Here is a 14,510-nt window from a genome sequence, read left to right on the forward strand (position 1 = left end):
ACGATAATACTGCCTTTTTTGTGATGGTTTCGATAAAAGAAGCTCTCCGTAGTTCTGTATTAATGAAAATGTCAAAATTTTGAACTTAGAGCCCCAGTACCCAGACAATCGCTTGACCTAGGTCGGATTTTGTATATGTTCTGAAAAGGTCTTGACATCAGCCAGAACATACTAAAATTTCAGCTCAATCGGATAAGTTTTTTGTTTTGACAGTTATTCAAAATGGCGGACAGAATCGTCAAATCAAGATGGCGACCACACCATTTTGTAGATCTTGGTCATTTTGTCTTAATTTATAAAAAAAATGGATAATTTTTGGCAAAATACTTCTATAATAAAGCTTAAGAAATTCTACTATATGCAATTTTATAATATAAATCATGCGTTCTTAGGAAGACTATAGTGAAAAAAAGGAATTTACTAAAAATAATGAACAAAATCGAAGTGGATTATTCTAGCCAGATAAATTTAGAATAGATTTGGGCAATTTACTTCTCTGAAATCGATTTTGGAATTGCATCTTCAGATAACTTTTTCGCGGAGTCGTTTTTTGACAAAATACCTATACTACAATTTCATTGACTATTACTGAAACTACAAGAATCCTTTTGAGGATCATTGTACCTTACTTGGTACTTAACATATCCCTATATACTTTGACATGGTAGACCGGATCGACGAAGACTATCAATAAGTGCTAGAATTGTTCAAACTCTCACGAACAGCAGAGTGCAAAGTCACCCCCCGAGTGCAAAGTCACCCGCAACGACGGTACCTCTAAAACATATCCAAAAATTATTGAAAAAACTTGGGCCAAACTTGAGAAAAATCGAAAAAACATTGTTTTTAGGGAATTATACTTATAGGGGATGTAAATTTATTGAAAAATCGGTACTTAACCGGTTCATTACCGATGAAGACCGATTCGAGCTTTGAAGATTGAGCTCGATCAGTAAAATATAAGAATACGAACATATTTTAAAGATGTTTTAATTCAAATGTTCCCCACTGTCCCTCTAATGTAAGGTTCTTTAGATAAAATTAATAGATCGGGTCCCGGTCAAAATCCCGAAAACCAAAATTCCGAAGGCCAAAATCCCGATCGCCAAAATCACAAAATCCTAAATTCCGAATTCTTAAATGTGCCATTATTACTCCCACGATTACACCCTCGTTTGCTGGAGGCAAGGGGAAATTTTCTGTGTTTTGGGAAATTATTCTACACAATATCCTCCATATAATTTCATCACTTTCAGGATGAACATTCGGAATTTTGGATTTCGAAATTTTGGCTTTAGGGATTTTATCTTTCGGAATTTTGTTTTTCGGGATTTTGTCTATTGGGATTTTGGATATCTCCGAATACATCATATTCAGTATGACTTTATGAAATTTTAAAGACAATTCTGTAAATTAATTTAGTTTAGATTTACCGGGAATAAAAGAATCCTTTATAACATATTATATGAGTTTTAATAAGCTATATTTATTTTCTTTGAGATTGTGTCCGTTTAAAAAGAAAACCAAAGACACAAATACTCTAAAACTCTTAAAGCGGAAAAAGATCGAATACAAACCTAAGTTAAAATCTTTTCGAATATTTTTCTTGTAATTAAATTAGGACATTTAATCCAAATCTGCAGACAAAACTTTCGTGGCAAAACCAGGAATAGGGAAATATTATATGCCAGTTTGGAGTTTTCATTAAGCAGTTCAGTAAGATCTGAATACAATTTTCAAAAAGCATTCCCAAATTTATCTCAAAAATAAATTGTTATTTTTGGAACAGCCATTAGATGTATCAGGTTTTACGAAATGTTTCCATTTAGAGTGAATTTCTAAAAAATCACTAAAAAAGGACTTATCTTAAAGAATTTTCATAACAATAATAAATCCATAATTTGTTCCTAAATGATTTTGAGTACAAAAGACTTTACTAGAATTCAAAGAGTTATCCAAAACCAAAAATACAACTAAGAAAAACATATTTATATTTCAAAAGAGAAAGAAGTGTAGAAAACAAAGCTTTACAAAACTATTGCATATAGACCACAAGTGAACACTTTAAGGTGATCTTCTTTCACTGAATGAGTGGCATGCAAAAATAAAGAAAAGGTCGTATAATAAATTGTCTCTTGGGGGGAGCAAGCGTAAAAAAAAATAGAAAACGCGCAAATTCGATGAAAGTTCGTTGAGAATATTGTATTAAATTTCGGCACAGTCTTTTTTAATCACGGTCATCACCGATGACCAAAACACATTTTTCAGATCGAATACGTCACACTGTGATCGGAAAACAATGATCACACATTCCAAAAGTGTAAGCTTTTCATGTTTTTACACACATCAAATCACCACTTAATTTCACTTCTTTATTTGACAACATACAATGACCCTAATCGGATTTCGACTATACGTATTTGTTTGGGACTTTTGAGACATTGAAAACAATCATTTTTGCCTCAAAAGACCTTTGAACATCTCTATTCACATAAAATTGGACATAATAACTTGAACACTCTATCAAGAGATTTCATTTTAAAGCATCATTGGGATATTGTTTGAGATTATATGTTTATCGCTATCGATAGCAGAAATTTTTCATTTATCGATATGCTATTCAATGGTAACATAAAGAGATCGCATAGGATGTAAAGAATATTGACAAAGTCAGAAAAAGTCGAATAAAATTGAAAGTATATGTAAAAGTAGATAATACCTAGGTTTCTGCAATGAAAAACGGGCTATTGGTTTCGTGTAACATTGTGAAAGAAGCTCGAAAGTGAAAAAGAGGCGCATATCATGATCTTCTTAAATTCACACTCTAAGACATGTCTTTCTCCTTGGATGTGTCCAATGGAGTGAAATAGACAGTGTAAAAAATCACTTAATTACATACGTATATAATTCACCTATAAGGGTTTCACTCTCAGATAATTTTTTTTTTATGTATGGCCAAAAGATGGGAATTGAATTTGAAAATGAGGCTAATATTGCTTGTGAGATTGCCATCCAGACAAAAATGTCTTCAAAAAGACACTACAAGATGGTCCACGAAGGGGCCAAATATAGAAATGAATCAAACATTTTGCCATCACTTTCTTCTTATTTCGGCTCTAATACTTTTTTCCCCCTATTTACCACCAAGGTTTTTTTTTGATATTTCTGCAGCACGAGAAGCACTATTTCTTTTTTTTTCTCTAAATCTCTTCTACAAATTTAAACTTCTCCACATAAGATTATGGAATTGATAAATCAAAGTGAGAAGCCCCAATCGATGGACAGGTGATCTTTTCGCCAAGATCAGATATGGATTTGAAATAAAATTAAATCATGTATACTTTGGCATATCGTTATTGTTGGATATTTGAAAAGTGCCTATTGGGCTTGCCTCAGACGCTGCTGCTAACCCAATTTACATGATGGGAAATTTCTAACAAGGCAAAAAGACAAAAAAAAAATCTACACTCAATTGTACACATGTTTGGTTTTTATCTTGGCAAATACAAAACATACAAGAGTGAAAATAACGTGAATTCGGAAAAGTGAAAACCTTCAAGGTAGTTTTTTTTCAATCATCATCTTCTTAACACTGAAGATGCTTTCAAAATCACGAGTGCAATGTAAATGAAATTTACATGTAAATGTGTTAAGGACAATTTCATTTTGCCAAATGATTCGATCAATTGTAAGTTCTTTCTCTTCACGCATGATCAAATACTGTATTTGTTTAAAATGATACACTGTGCCTACATATTGATGCCTCTTTATGACTGTCGCATCAAAAAATGAAAAGGCATACGAAAATCAATTCGAAAATCCAAGAAACAAATTTTACCTTTCATAGCGGTGAAAACGAAATATAAATGATACGATTAATTCGTTAATAACATTTAGTAGCTGATTTAAACGCTATTTTATTTAGATATTCAACGAATGTGAAGAACTGTGTCAGAACATTTTAATTTAATTTTCGTATTTCCGAAAAAAAGTTTTTCGATTATAGTGTCACTGATTTTATTGAGTCAAGAAAATATTTTATCTAAGACTAAGACTTTCCGAAAGAGTAGAGACAAATCTTAAAGAGATCTTTGATCTTAAACTTATATTTTGATTTGATAAATCTTTCTGCTGGCGAATAAGGGCTTCAGACCTAAGAGATAGCCTATGGCTTACCTCTTTTAATTAAATTTAAAATTAAATTTAGATAATGATTTTTTTTAAATCGTGGGTAAAATTCTTGGTCCCTTGAGAGCAAGGTACTGCTGTAAAAATCCATGCTAAAGCCCATCTGGACTTATGGTATTCAGTTATAAGGCTCTGCCTGACACTCTAACATCGAAATCATTCAAAAATACCAAAACAAAGTTCTATGTAAGGTAAAAGTGCCCTCAAGTCGACCGGTTCCTCAATTCGACCGGTAGAGTTATTTATTAAATTTATTTATATTTACACTAATATTTGTCGTATGATCTAAGATTAATAAGTCAATTGAGATCAGAGCAAAAAAACGCTATTTTAATAGGGAAATGCATACGACTTAGAGTTTTGTTGCTCCGAGAGCCTCAATTATTCCATTAATAAATACGAATCAGTGACAATTTTATAGAAATTCACCATTAAAACATTCAAATATTGACCACCGGTCGAGTCGAGGAACCGGTCGACTCGAGGGCACTTTACCTTATTTTAGTTGATGCTCGTTGGTATGTTTCCAACGAATTTATTAGACAAAGACCCTTATTTAGCCACAGTCCAGGAGGATATCAGTAGGTGCAGGGAAGCCTATGGACAAATCTTGATGGCTTATCCTAATAGCCTGGCAAGAGAGTTATTGGACCCCTATGCCCCTACCAGGTTCAAGCGATCACACATTCCAATTCTGTGATATGACCAGCTGCGATATTATTTTCTTTTACGCTTTTTGAGTAAAATTGGACTTAATTCCCCTCATGCGATTCTGTCGTATTAATCAAAATATTTGCTGAATGTATATTTATACAGTTTACAATAAAATATGATTTAAAAAAACTGATAAAATTCAAGTTATTTTTTTAAATTTAAGTTTTTACCGGAAATATTCGGTAAATTGTGTAGTGAAGCTTATCCTTCCCACGTTCTGAATTCGTGAAAACAACTTCATTTGAATGATTTGAATACAAGAAACGAATCTAAATTATAATAAATGGTGATCGATGTTTAGGTTTTTACTAAGTGCAGTACCATATTGACCGTCAAATACCGTCACGGTTAAATCCTCACAGTTTTTTTTTTTTTTTTTGAATCAAATTTACGCTTTCTTATAACATTTCCTAGACAAATTCGCGATCATTAATCTTGCCTATCACATAGGTATGCGGAGACATTAAGCGAAAATTATATAAGAAAATAAAATTAATAAGCCGAAAATGAAAGAAACAGTGACCGAAAAAATTGTAGGTGTAAATTATGCACAATTTAGTTGAAATATAAACTTTGTCTAGCTTTTGTTATAATTTTATCGTATTACATATATATGTGATTACAAGCTTCAAAACTGCAAATTCGTCTGAGAATTGTAATCTAAACGTTAATGGTGGAATATGTCCAATCCAAATAATCGTGATAATGATTTCACGGTGAATATTACTTTGCCTGTCTCTAGAATTTAGTTTTAATTGCTTTATTTTGTTAAATAATTTGTACTATTAATTAAGTTTTTTATGAATTTTTCTGATGGGAATTAAGTTAAAATTTACATTGAACGGTGACGGTAAAAATTCAGCAAAACTCAAAGACTCAAAAAATAAGAAAAACTTGTTAAATAAAAAATTAAATGATATTTTAGATCAGAATTAGAACAGTTTAGTCAAAAAAAAAACTTTGTTAATTGCTAATTTGTATGCAGCTTCGAATTGGACCAATCTTTAAGTTTTTGATCTCTGAAATCGAAATATATCTAGTAAACTTTTATCAGATACGATACAGCAAACATTTCTTTATAAATCTGTATTCAAATTAGATTTGTTAAAGTCAAAATCTCAGACCTAAGGTAAAGTACCCTTACTCGACCGGGTTCCTCTATTCGACCGGTGGGTCAATTTTTGAATATTTGATGGTGAATTTCATCAATTTCTATGAATTTGTCACTGATTCGTATTATTTAAAGAATAATTGACCTATTAATGTTAGATCATACACAAAATATTATAGCAAATATAATTAAATTGAATAAATAAATCTACCGGTCGAATAGAGGAACCGGTCGAATAAAGGGTACTTTACCTTATATAAAGTATTAGAGATAATAGAATTGGTTTAAGTTTATAATCGTTAATATGGTAAATAATTGAAAACTATTGGCATTTGATTTAAAATTCATACCGACTATTAACAATCTTAAAAGAAAACATTTAAAATTCAAAATTATTTTAATTGATAACTGGATAACTCAAAGAAGATTGTACATTTTAAGCTTAACTGGCGAAATTAACTTTTTTAAGCTAAGAGTGTATACAGTAAATAATCTATAAAAAGTAACACTTTCTGCAAAGGGTCAAATAGTCATGAATGAAATGAATTAAACATCATGTGAAATTTCATGCAAATCATTTTTGTAAGTGTCTCAGAGCTCTAGTGATGACCCCCAGTCAAGTTAACAACCCAGTACAAGGCTAACACTCATCTTATAAAACATTGAGAATTTTTTTCTTTAAATCTCAACCGCTCAACAATTTATCCAATTCCAATGATTGGGTGCTGCAGGAGGAATAAACAAAAAGAGTCCCAGGGAGGAGAAGCAGAAAGAAACCCAAAAAAAAAGATGAATATGGCAAAAAGATTTCGATGACTCACCAGACAGTTATGCAATTTACAATATAATTATGATTTCGTTGGCTTATGATGAACAATCACATTTGTTCCAAAGTCACATTAAAGTACAGCGATCGATGCAGAGGATGAAGAGGGAAAAGTGTTCCAAGAGCGGTGCACTTTTTTTTATTTAAATACCAATTATGATAAATAAATTATTCAGTTATCAGGAGTTTTGTATATAAATATCTCACAAGGCACTTTGAACTTGATTCTTATTTGTTTTATCTATAAATGGTATAATTGACACTTCCTTTCTTTTCTTCTCACGCACATTCGAGGCACTATTCAAGATCTTCGAGAGCAAAATAAAAAAAAATTACGGAGAAAAATAGATACAAAGGAAAACTTTGATGCAGCTCAAATATCATTGATTCTACTTCACAGGATTATCGTCTATTATTCTGTCTTCCCGTAGAAACTACACGAAGCATATAGATATTTTCTAAAAACACAACTTCAGGAACAGTATACGTAAAATTGCGAGATAATGCACGATATTACACTTTTTTCAACCTCTTCTACAGTTTTATTATGATCCACAACTGTGAGAAATGTGCAAAGAAGGGAGGAATATTAGTTATAAGAAAAGTAACGTATGATGCTCCTATCCAACTTCTTTCTTTAACTTTCTCACACTGTATATCCCTTTCAATGAAAAACTGTAGATACAGTAAAAACAAACTCTACGCCTCCAAAAGTTTACAAAATATTCTTTTTTTTCTGAAATATAGCACTTCTTTCAAGGCAAGCACAGCACTTATAGTGTTGCAATATTATAGATTGAAGAAGTAACTTAATGGCACTCGATTGTTTTTAGCTCACTACTTGAGATAGTCCTCTTCAATTAGAGTCTCTGCAATCCCGTACACGATAAATTAATTGCACACGCAATCGGCACCCGGTACTAAACCGCGGCTGGTCTGTGCACACACGTCTTCAGCAAACGGCTGCTGGCAGCAAAATAGTAAACCAACGCGCTCAGTGCTGGAAGTGAACTGGTGAGACTGCAGAGCAACGGAACCACACCAACTGACACACACAGAGTCTCATGGTGAGCGAGTGAGACCATCCCAAGACTGTCAGATACAAGAATTGTACATATATACTCGATGCCCAAATACACTTCCTCAAACTATTTCAGTTCCAATTGAAAAGGAAGATTCCTCAAAATCAAAATTCATTTGAGAATGTTTCATTTGTGAATGAAAAAAACATTCCAAAATTTATATAGAGGAAAGTGCCCATGCTTTGCACGGTCCCAAGCTTTAGAATGACTAAATTTATCATATCTTTCTGAATAAATATGACTCCGTAATACTCCCTCCGTTCCGAAATAAATCGTACGTTTGGGAAAAATTCTTGTTCCGAAATAAGTCATACGTTTGGGAAAAATTGGGATTAAGGGAAAGTTTGTTGGCAAATGTTTTGTGTATCAACAATTATCTCTTGTAAGGAACTATTACTAATGTTCAGAACTAAAATTGGGGTCCAGTCTTGATGATAAGATGAGGAAGAATGTCTTAAATATATCTTATTTTTTGCGTTTTATTTTCAATCTAAAATAGGTGCAGAATGGTGAGAGATACAGACTTGGGACCTTCGAGGGACCCCCCCATAAGTTGACCCTGGGACTATTAATATGTCCTTTATTTTGCCCCCACTCCTTCCCTTCCCCTCCAAAATCATGTTTTTTGGGATTGCTCGAAAACACGTCGTGCGATTTTTTTTTCAATTCTGGATATGTTTTAGAGAAACATATAAATGATCTCAGGGTCAACTTATGGGGGGTCCGCTGAAGGTCCCAAGTCCCTATTTCTCACCATTTTGCATTCAGATATTCGAACACATTAAAAAAGGATGTTCTTTTTATTGCCCATTCTGCAAAATTTAAGATATAAAAAATGCCATATCGGTAATAACTGTTGAGTTCTACTTTTCCATACTAAAAATTTTAAATAAATTCTAGCCTGTAATGTTAATCACAGTCCATTATGTAGTAATTAACTATCTACCGGAGCTCTTTGAAAAAAACGCGAAAAATGAACAACTTCAACACATCGATTGCTCAACTTACCATCGTCTTAAGATCCCCATATTATCCCTGAACATGGAGGATAGTTCATACATAAGATATTTACAAATAACAAAAACATTCACTGAAACCATTCCTTAATCCCTAATTTTTCCCCAAACGTACGACTTATTTCGGAACGGAGGGAGTATATTTTAAAAATAAGACACTTTCCCCTAGTTTTTAAAATATTTAATATATAAATCATATTTATTAAAAAACATAGGAAAAATTTAGTCATTATAAAGCTTGGGACCGTGCAAAGCATGGGCGCTTTCCCTTAAGTATTCGATGTTATTGCAGGAACTCAAAACAGAGAGCAATATTTATTCGATTTCGAATTATATACACATTTCGACTCCTAATTCTGTATTAACAAATAAACTCTATAGAGGGTGATATAATCTTGATTTTGAAAAATTAAAATTGTAAATTTTCTCTGACCTTTAGTTTGCTTGAACAAAATTTTTGTCTGATTTACTTCAAAACCAAAAAGAGCAATTATTGAAAAAAGTTCTTAAAAATAAACAAGAAAATGTGATTTTTAGAAAAATAGGGATCGAGAGGGTAACAAAAGTAAAATCCAGAGATATTGCGTACAATGGGCGGCCCGATACCGATCTGACCGATCAGACCGATCTGAGCACATTAAAAAAACGCAGTATCACAATAGATGTGGTTATGAAGGAATCACACATAAAAATATATCTGGAGAATGTCATCTAATAAGTTCGATCAGCGAGTGTCTTTAAACATGGACTCAAGTCTGGAAAAAAAAACAGAAAACGGAATAATGCCGGGATGCATCTTCATAATTTTAAAATTTTACCAAAACATGATTCCTTGGAAGTTGAGAAATCGAAATATGTAATATATCACTCAAAATAAATTAATTATGCTTGTATAGGGTAAGTGTGCCAAATTCCGGCCAGCTTGCAATTTCGGCCACCTTTTTTGTTCCTAGAATTTTCATGAATTTTTAGTTTTTACATACTCTTGAGATTATACAATGCAAAAGAATAACAAAAAATGTAGCTTCGACAAACGAGATGACGTGAAAAAGACATTTGAAGAATTCTCGAAGGGCAAGGAACTATGAGAATGAAGGTGGCCGAAATAGGGCACCAAAGTCATGTCTACATTTTTATTCATTTCAAAATGTATTAAGAATGATTTTAAAGTAAAAAAAGACGATAAACAGTCTACAAGGTTCTAAGTAACACTCCTTAAGTAGAAGGAATGAACAAAATCAATTTCTATTAAATATATTACATTTCAAACATGAGACTTTGGCGCTTGCATGCAACCATGCCGAAATTTGGCACACTTACCCTAATACATTGGTCTATCTTTAAATTAGATCGATGAAATAACATCGCTAATTTAGAGTAATTTTAGACGAAAAATTAACATTTTTACATTTCTCCCTACAGCTGTAAAATAATTTCTTTCAAGTGAAAAAAAAAACAATTTTTGGTAAAAATTACTTCTAAGCCTTTAATTATTGCGTCTTGGGAATTTCCAAAGAATTCCTATAAAACTATCTTCAAATTTTCACCCAGTTCTTCATGTTTTTCATTCCTTTTAATTAAGGTCGAAGGTTAAAATGCTCAAGAAAATCTATTTCGCAACTGATTTGGATAGATTTAGATTTTCTGGAAGGATTTTTGAGTCATTCATGTTCAACAAGAAATTTTACGGGAAAAATTATTATCTAATATCCTCAGGTTTAGACCCAAAAATGAGTCCTCTGACGGTCATCAGAGAGTTGGGGTCCAAATATATTCAGGCTGATCCTCGTAGCCTATAAAATTTGGCAAAAAAAATATAGGAAAAGAAAATTTATGGAAAGGAATAAAACTCCTAATCGATGATCCTAAGCCCTCAATGTTTTAACTGCTAAATTTGTCATAATAAATATTTCTGAGGATCACCTGGAGTGTATTTGGGCTTCTATACTACACAGGTGTCAAGCTGAAGGTATAGTCCATTTTCCGAAGGTCTCAATATAAAATAATAAACGGTTTTATTGGCTTCTCACGTTTGTGTGGATTAAGTAAAAATATTACTGAAACACATGCCTGATTAAAAAATATAGGAAGTTAAAGCTATATGGATAAGCGTTAAGTCTATAGGCTGTATTATAGTGAGTAGGATAAAAAAACGTTGAATAATGGAGTATAATTTTGTATTATAATCGCTCTAAAATTCCCTTGAAAACCCAAAAATTACGTAAAATAAGCACTTTACACAGTAGGGGAGACCGGGGTAGAATTAACCATCATATTAAATTTTTCATTGCGTATAATTTGTACAAAAAATGTTTGCATGAGGCTGATAAATATTTGAATGAATAGGAAGGGAAGTAGGGTAAGTGTTCCAAATTTCGGCATAGTTGCATGCAAGCGCCAAAGTCACAAGTTCAAAATGTAATATTTTTCATATAAATTAATTTTTTTGTTATTTTTTCTTAAGGAGTGTTACTTGGAACCTTGTAGACAGTTTGTCGTCTTCATTTTCTCCAAAATCATTTTAAAACCCTTTTGAAATGAATAAAAATGTAGACATAGCTTTGGCGGTCCATTTTGGCCACCTTTATTCTCATAGTTCCTTGCCCTTCCGGAATCCATCCAAAGTCTTTTTAACATCTTTTCGTTTATCGAAGATACATTTTTTGTTATTTTATTGCATAGTATAATCTCTTTAATATGCAAAAACTAAAAATTCATGGAAATTTGAGAAATAAAAATGTGGCCGGAATTGCAAGCTGACCGGAATTTGGTACACTTACACTATACATTTAGAATAAAGAGTGATTTCCTCAATATTCCTTCGTAGGCAAACTGTAAGATACCACTATCTAATACTATACGTGACTTCTGTCCCTGTCTTCCCTAACTTCTGATTTAGCTTTTAGTGTTGTAAAACGACAGAGAGCTGTGTAAGGTATATTCCTGTACAGAAATTATAAATATATCAGACGGTTCATTCAGTGGTAGTCTTATGTCAAACATTTTCGCAAATGTGAATTAAGAAAAAGATGAAGTACACAAATGTAATTTAATAATCAGAAAAGAATGTTAGAAAAAGTCAAAAATAAGTCAATAAAGTACGTACATATGTCAATTTTGTGTTAATACGGCAGAGAAGCATGTGAAATGCCTTGTTTGATGTTTAATATATTTTTGGAACATTTTTCTGCTTGTGCAATAGTAATTTTGGGTATCTTTTATTACCCTATATTACTAAAAGACAAATTTTTATACAACGTTATTTTCAATGAGTTTCTATTTTAATTTAGAGTAACGTTTGTGACGCTAATTTAACATTTTTAAGGTTTCAATTCATTTTTGAGTCAGGGTAATAAATTAACGCTTGAGAATTCTTAACTACTTCCAAGAGGTTATGAACTGATAAATCAGAAATTAATTTGTGTTACTCCTATTTATATTGTTATATTGTGAAATAATTTAGAGGTGATCTATAAATCTGTTCAAATCACTTGTATGGCAGTTAAACACTAAATGAAAAAAAAAACACTGATAGGGAAAACTGGGGCACCACCAAACACAGGGTAGCACCAAACACTGCGATTTTTTAATCAGATATTCGACATCCAAGGACAAGACCTATAGGAATTTATAGGCACTATAGGGATGCTTTTTTACTGAAGAAATGGTTGAGATAGTCCAAGTAGTTTAGAAATAAAAATTAGTGTTTGGTGGTGCCCCAGTTTCCCCTATAGTACTTGAATACATGAGGCCCTTTCAATACATTAAGACACTAAAAGTCTATATATGTATTATGTTATGACATTTTGTCGTCATCTTGGAATTATCTGAAGTTACTTTTGCGCTACCGCATAATTTCCAATATTGATCTACTCAAAATGTCGCTGACTGTAGCTTTTACTTTGCATCGTATTATTCATACAAATATTTTTGAATTGTAAGCGTTTTATTTGTTGGGCTGCTTTTGAGAGCGGCATCACACTCAATTTCTATGAACATAGGCCATCATTCTCTTTTGCTTCTAAACGCGAGATCTGGGAGTCTCTGTGTGTGGCTAGGAGCAAGATGCGGGATGCTGTGCGACTGTATGGATCACGAGCATCTCTCAGCCAGCATAAAGAGAATGCACTATGCCTTTACACACTTATACCACACAATTGTGCATCGGTTTTATTTAAAGTGGGAAATGAACAATAAAAATGCTATCCTCTTGAGATAGAGAGAGTGAAAGACATTTGAGTATCAAGCCATCAGAATTGAGCACACTCTGGAAGAATGATGAAAAAAACCAGCAAGTTCTTAAAGAATATAATTGAATAAAAAAAAATATGGAGGAAACCATAAAACCGATAAATTGTAAATTGAAAATGAAAACCAGACAGATTTGCTTGCGAGCAACACGCGTTTTTATTGTACTCATATCTCCCACGGGATAACTTTTAATTTGGCCCCATACCGGCTGCTGCAGGGTGATTTTAGAATACCAAAAAAAAAGAGGGTGTATCATTAAACTGAATCTTTTCAAAGATCTTTTAAATAATAGGTTTTTTTTACAAGCTTTACAAAGATTTCGCATTAAAATATGTAGTTACAGAAGTATATAAACGCCTTAGCAATACGCTGCAAAATCGACCGAATAAGGAGTATATTACAAATTGCCTCTTACTTAGATAATTCTGCAAGATCATGTAAAGCACAAAATCCCTTGGTGGAAAATTTTCGTTGTTTCTACATTCTATTCCTCATATTTTCATTTTATTTTATTTTAAATCTTATTCGCTTATGCAAAACAATTTCTTCATTGTGTAATAAGGTAATAGAGAATTTTCAAAACAAAAATCACAATAATCTGCAAATGAAATTATAATCCGTATGGTATAACGGGCAGACATCTGATTTATTTTTCACGAGGGAAATATGCAAATCATCCATAAATCGTGTGCATATAAAGTGATTGATGTTAATGAATTAGCATATGAAATGTGTGATTTGGAATTTGATACACATATTCCCTTTGGAGTGGAGGCGAAAATTACGAAGAATTTCACAGCGTCTCGCGAAACATGATCTTTCTTATGCACTGGACAGCATATGTGATGGAAATGAAATGATTAACAGCAGTTGCGGAACTCCTAACAGAACATCTCTATGTATTCTGAAAAATTGATATGCAATGAATTGAGATGACTTCAACTGAGGCGTCCAAGATCGGCGCCAGTCCATACCATAATGATCCAATAATACGAACACCGAACACTCTATGGCTACGTTTATACGCTAAATTATTTACTTATTTGTTGTATTAATTTTTCGCGAGCCTTTACAAATAATAGTGGTTGGATCAGCAACTGGGCTATATGCATTTCCTTTGTATTTTAGTTTATTTGCAATTTACGTATTGTTGCGAATCGTTTGCAAAAAGCAGAGATTCTCAAAGATATATAAACTGGCATCGTCTCTTGATTGAGTGGACATTTCCTGACATTCTTATTCAATGGTTCTTATTTAATGAAAGATCTATAAACACATAATGTTACCTTGGCTTATACAACCCGTGATAGAGCTTTTCCATC

General features: G+C 32.5%; 1 protein-coding gene across 3 annotated transcripts in view; it reads right to left on the reverse strand.

The window, feature by feature from the left end:
• Positions 1-14,510, reverse strand: part of LOC129804301 (uncharacterized) — a 267,476-nt gene that overhangs the window by 130,379 nt on the left and 122,587 nt on the right. The window contains exon 1 of one of the 3 annotated variants that reach the window (XM_055851469.1): positions 6,835-7,855. The exons of the other annotated variants lie outside the window; for them this stretch is intronic. The gene's annotated coding sequence lies outside the window, so the exon portion shown is untranslated. Of the gene's footprint in view, positions 1-6,834; positions 7,856-14,510 lie in introns of those variants that run through there. 3 annotated transcript variants of the gene reach the window in all.

This window comes from Phlebotomus papatasi, chromosome 2 (assembly GCF_024763615.1).
Source record: "Phlebotomus papatasi isolate M1 chromosome 2, Ppap_2.1, whole genome shotgun sequence".
NCBI classification, from domain to species: Eukaryota; Metazoa; Arthropoda; class Insecta; order Diptera; family Psychodidae; genus Phlebotomus; species Phlebotomus papatasi.